We start from the raw sequence: 14,128 nt of genomic DNA, 5'->3' as shown, positions 1-14,128 counted from the left end.
TCATACAACCAGAAAATACTCTGAATACACATCATTAGTCAAGGTTACCACTGGCAGTAAAAAAATGCCATCCAGCCAGAATGGTTTCTTGGTGTAGGAGCAGCTGATGAACCTCCAGGAGCTAATGATGAAGCTCCAGTAGCAAATCTTGGGGCAGGAGCAGATGATGAACCTGCATCAACAGATGATGAACCTCCAGCAGCAAATCTTGGGGTAGTGAAAGGCCTATGAACACTGGCACTACTTGTTGATCTTTTGGTAGATCTTGTAGGGGGGAGGCTGTGATCTTGCTTCCCTCCTTGGTCTTGCAGCTGCAGCTTGTGATCTTGAAGTTGGAGGCTGTGATGTTCCAGTTCTAGCCTGTAATAATGGATTGAACACATGAACATAATAGTTGCAAAGCAAATAAACACAAAAGGACAATACTTGGAAAGCACATTATGAGAAAATGTGCTTACCACATGCTTGTTTTTCCTCAGAGCCAACTCTGCTCTCAACTGTTGTCTGCAGTTGGTGTATCTATGACCTTGGAGCCCACAGTTGCTGCATGTTATAGTGGCCATTCTTGAACTGTCCTTTGGTTTTGAAACCTCAAATTTTCCCTTTACTCTCTTCTCTTTCTTTCTTCCCCTCTTCACATGAAATGTGGGTGGCTCTATTTCTGGTCTACTTGTCCTTGTCCAATCATGTTCACGAGGAATAGGATATATCATTGGCTCATAAGAAGAAAGGTAGAAAGGTTTATTAAAGAATTTGGACACGTATTCCTCTGGAAATCTTTTTGCCTTGTTAATTGCTGATATTGCATGGTTGCAAGGTATGCCAGACAGGTCCCACTTTCTGCAGCCACATGTATGCAGTTCCAAGTTTACATCATGTGTTTGCTGCCCACTACTCATTTGCCATAGATTAACACCAGCTTGGATAGGTTTGCAGTATCTAGCCCTTTACTTTTCCACCTCTAGCTTCTCAGCATAATGTGGTGTAATCTCCCACAGAGCTGCCTTTCCTTTCTGTCTATTCCTATGCCACCTCACCATCTGCTTGTCCTTAATACCATCAATCACAGTCCTAATAGGTTTTTCCCCAAAATCTAGGATATAATTGTTGAACACCTCAGACAGGTTGTTAACAACCAAGTTTGGCTTGCAGTTAGTGTCAAAAGCATGCCTAGCCCATGTGTGCTTAGGTATTCCAGTCAGCTACTTCCAAGCTTCCTCACTCTCATTTTTGAGATCATTCATGGCAATGTTAAACTTGTTTTGGTTGTAAGCATAGCTGGCATTATCCATGCATTTCTTAAGATCCTTCCCCCTAAAACCAGCATTCTGGAAATTTGCATAGAGGTGTCTAAGGCAAAATCTTTGATGGCAGTTTGGGAATACTTGATTTACTGCATTTAGCAGCCCCTGATCACATCGCATCCTAAACTTAGCTACTATACAACTACAAATGCAGAACTTAATAGAAATGCTAAATTTGATTCAGTTGCAAAGCACATACCTTGTGTCTATCAGACATGATAGTATAAGGACCAAATTTCCCAATTTCACCTCCTAGACATATCTTCAATTGGTGCAGAAACCAACACCAGTTAGTTGTGTCCTCTTGTCGAACTATAGCAAATGCAAGTGGGAAAATATTGTTATTGCCATCTCTTCCAGTGGCAGCAAGGACTTGAGCACTAGTTGCCAGCTTAATGAAGCATCCATCAAGACCTGTTCATGGAAAGAAAAGAACAATTTAAGTCTATAAAGCATTGCTAAACAATTAAAATTATTGATGCACAATAAAAGAATGACTAACCAATGAATGGTCTACATCCATTCATAAATCCCTCCCTTGCTCCATTGATGCAGAAGAACATAACATGAAACCTTGGTGCTGGATGTGGTATTTTTGTAGTAGGTTTAGAAGTAACTGTTGTGACTACAACTCTACTACCAGGGTTTGTATCCATGATGGTCTGAGCATAATCCCTAAGTCTAGGATACTGCTTCTTGTGCTCTCCTAGCACAACTTTTATAGCAAGATTTTTGGCCCTATAGGCCATGTGCCTTCCCACATCAACACCATAATTCTCCCTACAGTTATCCATCAAAGTGTTTATGCTAGTGCTAGGATTAGACTTGAACAATGACTCATAGGTATTTGCAAGCCACTTTGCACTAATCCTTGATTTCTCTGTGTTGGTAGGCAAGTGTGCCCCAGCCTCATTTTCTTAATAGCAAAGGTCTTCTCCCCTTTGATAACTGCAGCAACAATGCAAAACTGGCAATGATCTTGCTTACAACAAGCAATGATCCTTTGTTTTGAGTTTCTGTGATACCTAAAGTCTCTGTCCTGTGTGATGTGCAAGCTCAACAAAGCTTCTCTGAATTGATGTTGATCCTTAAAGCACATGTACAGACATAACTGCTGATGTGGATGCTCAAGTTTGTCATTGTACCAGATCCTTGGTTTCCTTTTCTTGGCCCTACTCTTCCTCCCTTTAGGTAGCACAAATGAGGGTGGCTCATGTCCATCATCATCATCCTAAAATAACAATCAATCATCTTCTTCATCTGTTGAAGGAATGAAATCAGGTATCACCTCCTCTAACACACTACCATGTGACCTAGTAGTGGGGCCTTTCCTAACTTCAAGTTTCGTCCTCCTTTTTGGACATTTTTGCATTTGAGGCTCTTCTGTTGCAAAAACATCCTCATCTTCCTGCCAAACAAATCCTCAACATTAGTGTCCCCCTCATAATGTAATAGTTCCTCATCTGAATCTTCAGATTGATCTACATCTTCTTCCTCCTCTCCTAGTTGTGAGCCGTTATCTGAATTGTTATCACTGTCATATGCATCACTACTATTATGTGACTGTTCAAACACTGGCTCTTCCTCCATTATAACATTCAGATTGTCCTTTCTGAAGTTTATGCTCTCTTGGGTGCAAAAGGCAGTAGGCTGACTAGGGCTGCTATGGAAAACTACACCTTCTGGATCAACAACAAGAACTGCAGGCTCACAAAGATCATAAAGAACATGTGGTTCATAAACTATTGCTGCTAATTTATCCTCTTCAGTTGCTGCACTTGCTGCTAAATAAGTTGTTGTTGCCCTCACTAGCAAGTTGAGAACTAAATTGTGGTTATATTCCTTTTTTAGTTCCTGCAGTTTGATGTTTGTGTCAATCAAATCTAAGCCCTGCTCTCTCTCCTCTCCTATTCCTAAATTCCTCATGTGGCATAACTCATCTGACAAATAAAAACCTTTTGTTTGCAACACTGCATACAGGTTCAAAAATGTAACATCTGAGGTACATAGCTTCCTATCAATATTTGGCTGAGAATCAAAGTGAATCCTCAGTTCCCAAACATCACCATTCAAACTACAGTTCAGACATAAATATTCAGATAATCACATAAGCATTAAATTCAGATAAGCAAGCATATAAATTCAGATAAGCAAACTCATAAGCATAAATATTCAGATAAGCACATAGACATCCAAATTCAGATAAGCACATAAGCACTTGCTATCTTCATCAGTCAAACTATAAGCATAGAAAGCCTTTACTATGAATTCTGAATTGCACAGGAGCAACACACAACCTGTACTATGAATTTTGAATGTCACAGGAGCACTGGTTCAGAGTCCAGGAACAACACACAACCTCTACCATTGATAAACCTAGCTGGAGCAACACACATATTGAGTCCAGGAGCACTGGTTCAGAGTCCACGAGCAACACACAACCTTTAGCATTGATACAACTACCCTCTACCATTGATACAACCCAAAAAAAGAAAGAAACATATTGCCAGTGTTCATCAGTGACTTACATCATGCCGCCACCAGCACCACTGGTCCAGTGATGGCTACTGCTAGGGTTGGCGACCCAGATCTCTGCCATCTTCACCCTATCCTCCATGGACAGCGCTGCCTCCTCCTCCAAATCCTCATCCTCTGAACCAGCGCCGGAGGAGTGGTTCGAACTGTAGCCGCCATCGTCCACAGCGAGACCTACGTGGTCATCTACCCCGAGGGCCGGGAGGTCTCCGTAGCCGCCAGCAACATCACCGCCACCGGGAGTCGCCGTCGCCATCGTCGGAGAGCTGCACACAGAGGGAGAGGGGAGAGCAAGGCTATGGTTCGAGCGAGATAAGAGGGTTGGTCCGGTTCGACCAGGTTCAAGCGAGATGGTCGGGTTCGACCAGGTTCGAGTGAGTGACCGAGCTAGTACGTGTACGCCACCGTGGAGACTGACATGCGGGCCCGATACATGAGATACAACATCAATACGTGTTATACGGCTGTCAGATCGTATTGCAACAATTAGGCTATGAGATGGTACTGACACGCAAAAAAATGACTATTGGTACCAATTCGTTACATGGTGCCCAAGTGTGGTAGTGCCCTGCAATTATCTCACATTTTTAAAATGACTTTGTGATTTGTTTGAGAGTGAGCTACTTATTATTTTATCTTTATACGATAATAGAAAACCCGTGTGACGAAGGAGTCAGAGCGAAAGACCTTGAAGACCCCAGATACCTAGCTGACCAAGGCAAGCAGCCCTTTGACCATGACTGAGCATATGTTATATTGCATTCTAGTGTAGCAAATATTTCCGTTGCATAAGATCATAAGCGCCGGTAAATCATTGAAGTGATGTTACCGATGGCTCCTCCGGAGCACATGCATTGAGTTTGATTCTACCACTTATGAGGGTCATGCTAATATCATGTTGACAAGTAAAGTTAGAGTAATATTAGCACGAGTATGTTGTTGGTATAAATCAAAGGTTTATGAAAACCCCCTCGGGTGCCACTAATGCCCGAGGGTGATGATGAGATAGGTGGCCACTTTCAGTGAAGTGGTGCACCGGGTATTTTGAGTGAGTATGGTTTTGGAAATGGGAATAGATTTATGATGTGTCGACTGTCCCAACGTTACATGTACGACCACGTTACTCCTTATGGGACAGGGCTGTGATGATTACTCTGGTCGGTGCTAGCAAAGAGCCACATTACTAGTGGCGGGAGTGATGTGTGGTCACTCTCGTGAAGGGGTCGTGCCAGGTAGGGCGACTATGCCGTTTTTACGTGTTCCAGGCACACCGTTGGTTCCCGCATGGTTGATACTGTCCAGAGTCGGTGCTCGTAAGACGTAAAACATGTGGGTTGCGTACCAATCGAGTGGACCTCTTTGTCTAGTATCGTCAGGGGAAAGGCATTGATCTGGTACTTACCTCAGGTATGTTATATACCGCGAGTCGTGGATGACACGGGAGTTTCCCGGATCTCGTGGGTCCAACGTACTACCTCTGCAGAGTGTAAAACTATTCGAATAGCCGTGTCCACGGTCAAGGACAGTTGGGTAATCCTGCTTAAATTACGTCCAGTCGTTTCCACATAAACCAAGTGTGTGTGCGTATATGTTAAATGGTGTTTATATGAAAGATTTGATATGACCAAGTTTGTTGACTTGGCATATAGGGTGAACCAGGATGGTTCAGCCCATGGCAGATATGTTGATATATCTAACCTGTTCTTCAAAAGTAGTTTTACTTATGATGCATACCAATGATCATGTTTATTTACCACCAAGTAGATATCCACCGAAGAAGCATGTTATTGTTATCCTTCCCTTGCATTGTTCATATCATGGGCTGTTTGTGAGTACATTCAAAAGTACTCATTGGCTTACCACTGGTTATATTATTGACCAGATATGGAAGGACCGGAGTTTGGAGATGAGTACGTCTTCAGAGACGCCCCTGTGAACTAGGACGCTTCCCAGTGAGCATGCCTGTTGGTGTAGGCTGATGGCATGGGCACCCGCTTAGCCCTAAGATTTCTGCTACTAGTTGTATCAGTGTGATTTGGCCTTATAGGCCCTACCTTGTGAACTTGACCATTCGGTCACATGATGTAATAATTCGGTACTTGGATGTAAGACTCTTAATATTCAGTATTTGTGTGTTAGGTGAGCATTGATCTCTGGGATCACTGACCACGTTCATTCGGCGATCTCGACTCGTAAGTCAGGGTTCCCACAAAGTAACTACTTGAATTCCCACCTAAGAACTCCCGAAATTTCTTGTCATGCAATCGGGTCCACGGATACAAGGAGAAATTAATCACTCAACTCCTAGCATCTAACACGTACACCGTATCACATCCGTCAACACATAACCAGAATCTCAGAACCTCATCTATCTCAGACCCTCGTAATCACAACGATACTAAGTATGACAATACCCCCGGACCAATCTGCACCAGTACTGGTGATGAGGACATCAACACCATTGTTACACCCACAATCCCACACGCTATACATACTGGACCAGTTACTAGAGCTCGCGCACGCCAATTGAATTATTAGGTACTTTCGTTTCTTGGAAATACTTCTAATGTTCATGAACATATGATGTTGCCTAAGTTAGATACTTTTTTTGTACTTATGAATGAAGGACCTAGCATGGACAAGAAGGATATCCGTTGGAGCGGGATCAAGCATGGAGAAGAAGGTGCACGCGTGGGAAAGAACAATCCAACTGCCACTAGTGATTTTCATATTTTAAAGCCACCATAAGGATAACATGAAGGCTTTGGACGAAATATTCAAGACGCCACTTTATAAATTTCATCCATAGGCTATTATAGGTGTTGCTTGAAGATTGTCCTATAAGTAACTACTGGAATTCCCACCTAAGAACTCCCGAAATTTTCTGGTCATGCAATCGGGTCCACGGATACAAGGAAAAATTCATCACTCAACTCCTAGCATCTAACCCATCCATTATATCCCATTCGTCAACACATAACCAGAATATCAGAACCTCATCTATCTCAGACCCTCGTAATCACAATGATACTAAGTATGGCTGTACCCCCGAACTTTGTGTACCAGTACTGGGGATGCCGGGCTTATCTCGCCACTACTAGTATTGAAGCAATTTCGAACATCCTTTATCTTGAGATACTAGGAAATCTGAATGATAATGATGTGCTCAAGAATCCCGTGGAGCTCAACTCCCGGGTAGAAATCAAGTCAGACAGGAGGCACCAAGGCAGAACCCCGTCACATCGACATCATATAGATTCCAAAAATATCCGCGTGATCCTAAAAAGATTTGAGTGAGAAGAGGAGTAGAATTAAATTATTATGTCAAGACTCTTCACCAGAGCATAGAAGAGGAGAAAAAAGGATCCTACTCTCGCATATATAACTAGACTCAAAGCAGTTTTTCACTAGATTCGACTCGGCCAATTTCGATCAAGCAAGGGGGTTCCTAGGTAGGTACTGCTCTGATTCCAACTTGTAACGCAAAAGAGGCGGTCCTATCGTTATTTTGGCGCGAGGGCCTCGACAAGGATAGAAACGCATCTCGTCGTTTCGCAAGAATGGATGTCATTACAAGTATATGTACTGAAAAGATGAGTATAAGGTGTTGTCTTACACTCGCCACAAGCTACATCAAGATCACATCAATACATCAATATACAACCATCATGAATAATAGGAGGGTCCGACTACGGACGGAAACAAACGATAAAAGAACGACGTCCGTCCTTTCTATCCCAGGCTGCCGGTCTGGAACCCATCCTAGATCGATGATGAAGAAGAGGAAACTTCGAATAGCACAATCATCGCGCTCACGTCTTAAAATCACTTTACCTGTACCTGCAACTACTGTTGTAGTAATCTATGAGCCACAGGGAATTCGCAATCTCATGTCCAAAGGTATCAAGACTAGCAAAGCTTAATGGGTGAGGTATGGTTAAGTGGTCAGGTTGCATCAAGCGACTAAGCATTTATTTGAGGTGTCTAACTTATGAGTACAATAATAAAAGAGGGGGGAAGATCTACGCATAGCAGACGTGAACTACTGATGATCAAATTAATGATCATGAAAACCTACTTACGTCAGACATAACCCCACTGTGTCCTCGGTCGGAGAAGGAGCTCCCGAAAGAGACAATCACGGTTACACACGCAATTGGAAAGTTTTAGTTAAGTTTACTTCAAGTTATCTAGAACCAGATGTTAAACAAAGTTTCCATGTTGCCACATAACCGCGGGCATGGCTTTCTGAAAAGAGTTAACATTCTAGGGTGCTCCAAGTAGTCCATCACAAACTACCACAAGCCGCATAGAAAGCCTCGATCACGAAACTCGTGATCTCCTCGGATTCCTTAGTGGAAAATCTTAACTCTGAGATAGCCCAAAGCATCAACAGAATCCCGATGCACAAGATATTTCGTAAAAGGTAAAACTAATCCAGCAAGGCCGCCCGCGTGCCGACACACCCGATATGAGCCTCGTATCTCGTTCTCAGGGCACGACTGGATGGGCAGGATGCTGAGTTGGCAGAAACCCAGAGTGACCAGGGGGCGCCGAACATCGCCCGGTTTGGACCAACACTCATGCGGAGCACTGGCCCGGGGGTTGATTAAGTTTCCTCGAGCTAATTACTCCCTATGTGGTTCATTAGTTATTAGGCAAATAGTACCAAAGTTGGGCCTTGCCAGACCAATTTTAATCTAAAACGAATTATCAAGGGGTCCCCATAACAACCTCGATCGTGTTAGGAGCGCTCAAATATGGAATATAACACTCGTAGCCGAAACTAGGGCGACAAAGATGGAACACAACACCAGGCTAGAAAGCCGAGCCTTCCACCTTTTACCAAGTATATAGGTCCATTATATTAATTAGTAGTTATATGGTGATATAACAAGGAACCCATGTCATCACATGGAAGTAATTGCACCTGCAACTAGCAACGCTAACACATGTTTAAGCAAGCGGTAACATAGCCAATCAGTGGTTTGCTAGGTTGTGAACATGTGGAAGGTTTTCATGGCAATGTTGAGAGGCTGACATTTAAAAGGTGGTAGGCAACGAGACATAACGAAAGAAACGAGACAACTAGCATGGAATTGATAGTAATGGTATCTAGGGAAATGGTCATCTTGTTTGAGATTCCGCTTAGAAGAAGAACAAATCCATGAAGAAGACGAACTGTCGTAGTCGAAGGGATCGTCACATTCCGACACACTTGTGGAACTCTATCGAGATGAAGCAAACCGGAAACAAGAATCAACACACGATATTCACCACACATATGCATGTCATGCTGCACAACCAAATATGATGCAAGATCATTTCAGTTATGCAAAGCATGGCAATTCACAACAATCAAACACTACACGTTAAGTGAAGCTCAATTTGCAATGAGTTCCATATTGACGAAATTCTACATTCAAATATTTAGTTCAGTCCCGTTTAGTTACACGACAATACTAACTGTTGTTTAAACACGGCAAGAGATGAAGCACAAATAATCTACCTATCTAGACATTTTAAATGAGGTGGGAAATGACATATAGCATCTCGGAACTAAACCCATGTCTTAACTTAGAAATCTGTCCAGATCTGTCCTAAACACATTTTAGGTTTGTTAAACGGCACAACAAAGTAGTTCATGTGAAACTACATGTCATTCTGACCGGTTCACATATATAGCTCATCTCCAACGGAGCTACGGTTAACTAGTTACGAATTAAACCATTTCTATCACGTCGACATGCAAACCAATGCAAAAAGTACATTAAACAGTTTTAAATATGCATGAGAGTTAAAAACTTATTATTCTACGTGAAATTATAATCACTTTACATACAAAATTTGTCGCTACACGACGCACGGTTTAAAAACTACGGGCGTATGAAAATATGCATTTTTCCTCAAAGTGAATAAATCGCAGGACCAAAAAAAACTACAACAGGCCGGATCTAAGTAGTTGGGCCAACAGGGCGTGAGCGCTGGACGACTATGTCGTGCACGACCGAGGGATAGAGGGGCAGGGGATGCTCACCATGGGCTCATGGGTCGGCTAGGGGGGGAGGTGGAGCTGGGCCAGGACGAGGCAGAGCACGCCAGCATGGGGCGCTGGGCCTGGCAGCAGGTCAGTTCACCTGGCGCGGCCACTGCTGGGCTGGCTCGCTAGCGCTGGAGGTGGCCCATGGGGTGAGGCGTGCTAGTGAGGTCTCCATGCTCGTTCCCGAGCGGGAGGAGGGAGCGGCGGCGCAGGTTAACACAACGGCGCCGTTTGGATGGCGATGGGACCTGGCTTGGCGGCGTGAGGAGGCCACGGATGGGGTCCTCCAACCCGGATCCAGTTAGATTCGGCCGTGACGGGGCCGACGGCAGTGCCATAGGCGGGCGAGCTCGGGGCAGCTCCCATGGCGGTGCAGGCGCGGGGGGTGGCCCTCCAGTGGCTCGGGCTAGAGGAGCTACAGCGAGGGAGGCCGAGGGCAGCCGAATCCTGCGGGGATCGAGGCTGGGGACGGGCGACGGAGTCCCACAGTGGACAGGGCAGCTCGGGGTCGGCGCAAGACTGCATGGGGCTCGGTCATGGGAGGCTGGTTGGGCTGGCCGGCGGTTCGGGCCCGGGAGGGCCCCGGACGCGCCTGGAGGTGGGAGAGAGGTGGGATAGGTGGCGACTAGGGTTGGCATGGATTATGAGGAGGGTAGGGTTGCTGTCTATTTATAGAAAAGGGGCAAGGTTAGGGGAATTTTCCCTCTGATTTCAACCGCACGATCGCGACCGGACGATCTCGGTCGCGAGTTTAGGCTCGGTGGGCTTAGTGGCTGTGTAGAGGGAGTGTTGGGCTAAGAAGAGAGGGAGATTTTCCGCCCAGCAACAAGATTTTAAACAATGAAAAACGTCTGACGATAAACCAATGACGGTGCTGCTACGTTTGTTCGTTTGGGTATCAAACGGACTCCGATTGCGACGAAATTTGGCAAGCGACCTACCTATATTAAAATAAGACCGCATGCCAAGTTTCAACCCAATCCGAGAAAATTTTAAACACACTTTTAAAAACAAGATTTAACGATGCCGTGTGCGCGTGCGTGTGTGGTTGGCCTCAAAATAGTCAACAGAAAAATGGAGAGTGAAAGTGCATTATATCGACTAGAGGGGTGAATAGAAGATTTTTAGAATTTCGTTGCTGAGGAAATTCCTTTTGAGGAAATTCCTCACTGATGAATAACTTGCAGCGGAAACATTAAAGGATCAGGGGTGCAAAGTATACTACAACAGTTTCCTCGATGAGTATTATGACAAACAGTTTGCACAATACGCAGGCACAGAGTAAGCAGGTGAGGATTAACTAGTGTGAAGAATTTGCGGTTGAGGAAATTTAGATAAAGTCTTCAGCAAATTCTGCAAACAGAGACAATGAAAATCTTCAACATACAATATTGAGGAATTGAAACAGTTGAAGAAATAGAACCCGTATCACAGTGAAGACAGTTGTTGATGACCCAGTTCCAACTGTTGTGACAGTCGTACGTCTGGTTTGGAGCGGCTTGGTATTGAAACCAAAAGACACACAGTCCTGGGACACACAGTCCCTACCGTATTCTCCTTGAGCTAAGGACACACAGTCCTCTACCAACACTCATGGTAAGTCTTCAGGGCAGACTTCCAAACCCTCACAAACTCGGCCACCCGATGATTCATAATTGAGTGCTGGATTGCTCTAGACCATGACGCCTAACCGTCTGGAGGATGCACAATCCTCAGAGGTAAAAGGATTCAGTTCCACATAGGAATACATTCTTCAGTGATGCTCAATCACTTGGTTTTTGGTTTGTGGTTTGGTGTTTGGGTTATTTCCTCACTGATGATTTACTCTCGAAGACTCTGAGGAATTTGGGTTGCTCTAAATGACAAGTGGTAGTTTCTCGCGGAGCAGCCAACCAGCTACTGGTTGTGGGGGGCGGCTATTTATAGCCTAGGAGTATCCCGGCATGATTTGACATAATTGTTCTTAAATATTATGACCGTTGGTGTGGATAAGATCGGTGATGTGGCGCGAATTGTGGCAATGGTCGGGACCCTCAACTGTGAGAGTCCTCATGTCTCTCATATTCCTCACTTGAGGCTTTTGTAGGATGAGGCTTGGGTTGAGCATCATGAGGAAATTCATTCCGAAGTGTTACCTCAACCCCCTTTAACAGTACGGTGTTCCTATCACTCAAGAGTGAAGAAAATGAAACAGAAAGACTAAATCTTCACGCTTCAAAGTCTTCGGAACATTTTTCTTTAGGACACACCGAATTCCTCATCGTCCATATCTTCATGAGGAATATCAATTTCATCGCAATTTCTTCGCGATCAAAGTCTTCAGCAGAAGGCCAATTTCTTCAGCCAAAGATGTACATTTTTAGGGGTCGACATTGCTCGTATAATTCAAACTCCTCAGCGACTTATAGATCCTGTGTACACTCATGAACGCATTAGATACTTAACCTATAAGTATTCAAACCACCAAAATCACTAAGGGCACCAGATGCACTTACAATCTCCCCCTTTTTGGTGGTTGATGACAATTAGGTTAAGTTTCAACGGGAATAAAAATATGAATTGTAAACACTCATTTTGAGGAATTTGAAATCAAGATACTGAGAGACTCCCCCTAAAGATGTGCATATTTTGAGGATTTTGCTTTTCACAGCAAATGCACATTGATGATTTATATCATGGAGATCTCCCCCTGTATGTTGTAAATCATGCATACATATGACATATAATATGAAGAATTTGAGAATGCATGATGAGAAATGGCATCTGACGAATTTCAGCATGCATGCATTAATATTTTGAGGAATAAGCATGTGAATAAAAACATTCAAAAAGCGTGAGAGTACCATCGGGCTTAAGTTACAACTCATTACATAAAACACTTCAGAAAAACCAAGAGTTTGTAACTTAATAAAGTTCATAAGCCCCAAAATATATCCCACATGAAGACTAACTCTCTGATTTGTCCCCCTTTTTCATCATGTGACGAAAAGGGACAAAACTGAGGACTAACGCCCCATGAAGACTTTCACTTCTTGGTTGATGAAGAGGCATGAGGATTCTTGGCGACGGGATTCTTCCTTGGTCCAGTAGTAGTGTCTTCTGGTTCTTCCTCAGACTCTGAAGTGCGGAATGAAGAAAAGGAACTGTCCTCAAGGTTTGGAACTGGAATTGGCTTGAATTTCTTCTTGGGAGGCCACGACCAGTTGAAGTCCTTAGTATACTCCAATTCATCAAGTTCTTCTTGAGTCTTCAGATGAGCCAGGGTGGCCCAGGTACGATCAAACACCTCATGAAGATAGTAGTTATTTTTCTTCACTACATTCTGGCTCTCATTGAGGGTTTTCACAATGGCACTGAATTGACATTTTACCAATTTGTGATTCCGATCGACCTTCTGATGAAGACTGAGGAGTAGTTCTTTGTTAGTCATTATCCTTGGGGCAACACGGCTAGGCGGATCCTGAGTTGAAGTGTCATCATATGAAGAATATGCTTCTGGTTCATGAAACTCGCCATCAAGGGGTCGACTTCCTTCATCGATGACAGATTTGCCTTTTCCTTCAACAGGCTCAAAAGTCTTCTTGATGACTCTGATTGGAGGCAGATATCCAATGTGATTGTTGAAATCAGCATGATAGTTGATGCCTCACCTTTCTCTGATGAATCTCATGAACCACAGAGCATAAATCCTCATGTCAAATGGCAACAATTCATTGTCAGCCAAAGTCCTCAGGAAGAAGATTTATTGGTATGCAATGGATGATGTTGAAGAGGATATTCTTCATGATGCCAACTACATCTTCTTCATCATCATGGCCTTTGATTGGATTGATGACATTGCACAAGATCCTATAGACGGTTCGTGGCTCATACTTGATGTCTTGAACCAGAAAGCGAGTCCTTGGAGGTTGATCCTTGGCCAAAGGCTTCATGAGGACCTCCATCAGTTTGTTGGGCAGCTCCTGTTCATCATACAGCAGCACAACTTGTTCTGAGGGTATTGAAACTGGAAGCACTCGCAGCATTTCGGTGGCAGGAGCTTTGTAGTGAGTGTGCTGAGTCATCCAGTCCAGCACTAAAGTGTTGATATCCTTCGGATCTCCACAGATATGCAAAGTATCGTAGAATTGAAGAATGATATCACTCTTCCAGTCACCTATGTCAATGCATAGAGTCAGCAGTCCAACTTCATGAAGAACATTGAGGACTGGGGCGAAGCAAGGAATTTCTTCCATCTCAACATGAGGAA

Source organism: Hordeum vulgare, chromosome 5H (genome assembly GCF_904849725.1).
Source record: "Hordeum vulgare subsp. vulgare chromosome 5H, MorexV3_pseudomolecules_assembly, whole genome shotgun sequence".
NCBI lineage: Eukaryota > Viridiplantae > Streptophyta > Magnoliopsida > Poales > Poaceae > Hordeum > Hordeum vulgare.
The sequence above is the reverse complement of the archived record's forward strand: the minus strand, read 5'-3'. Positions refer to the sequence as shown.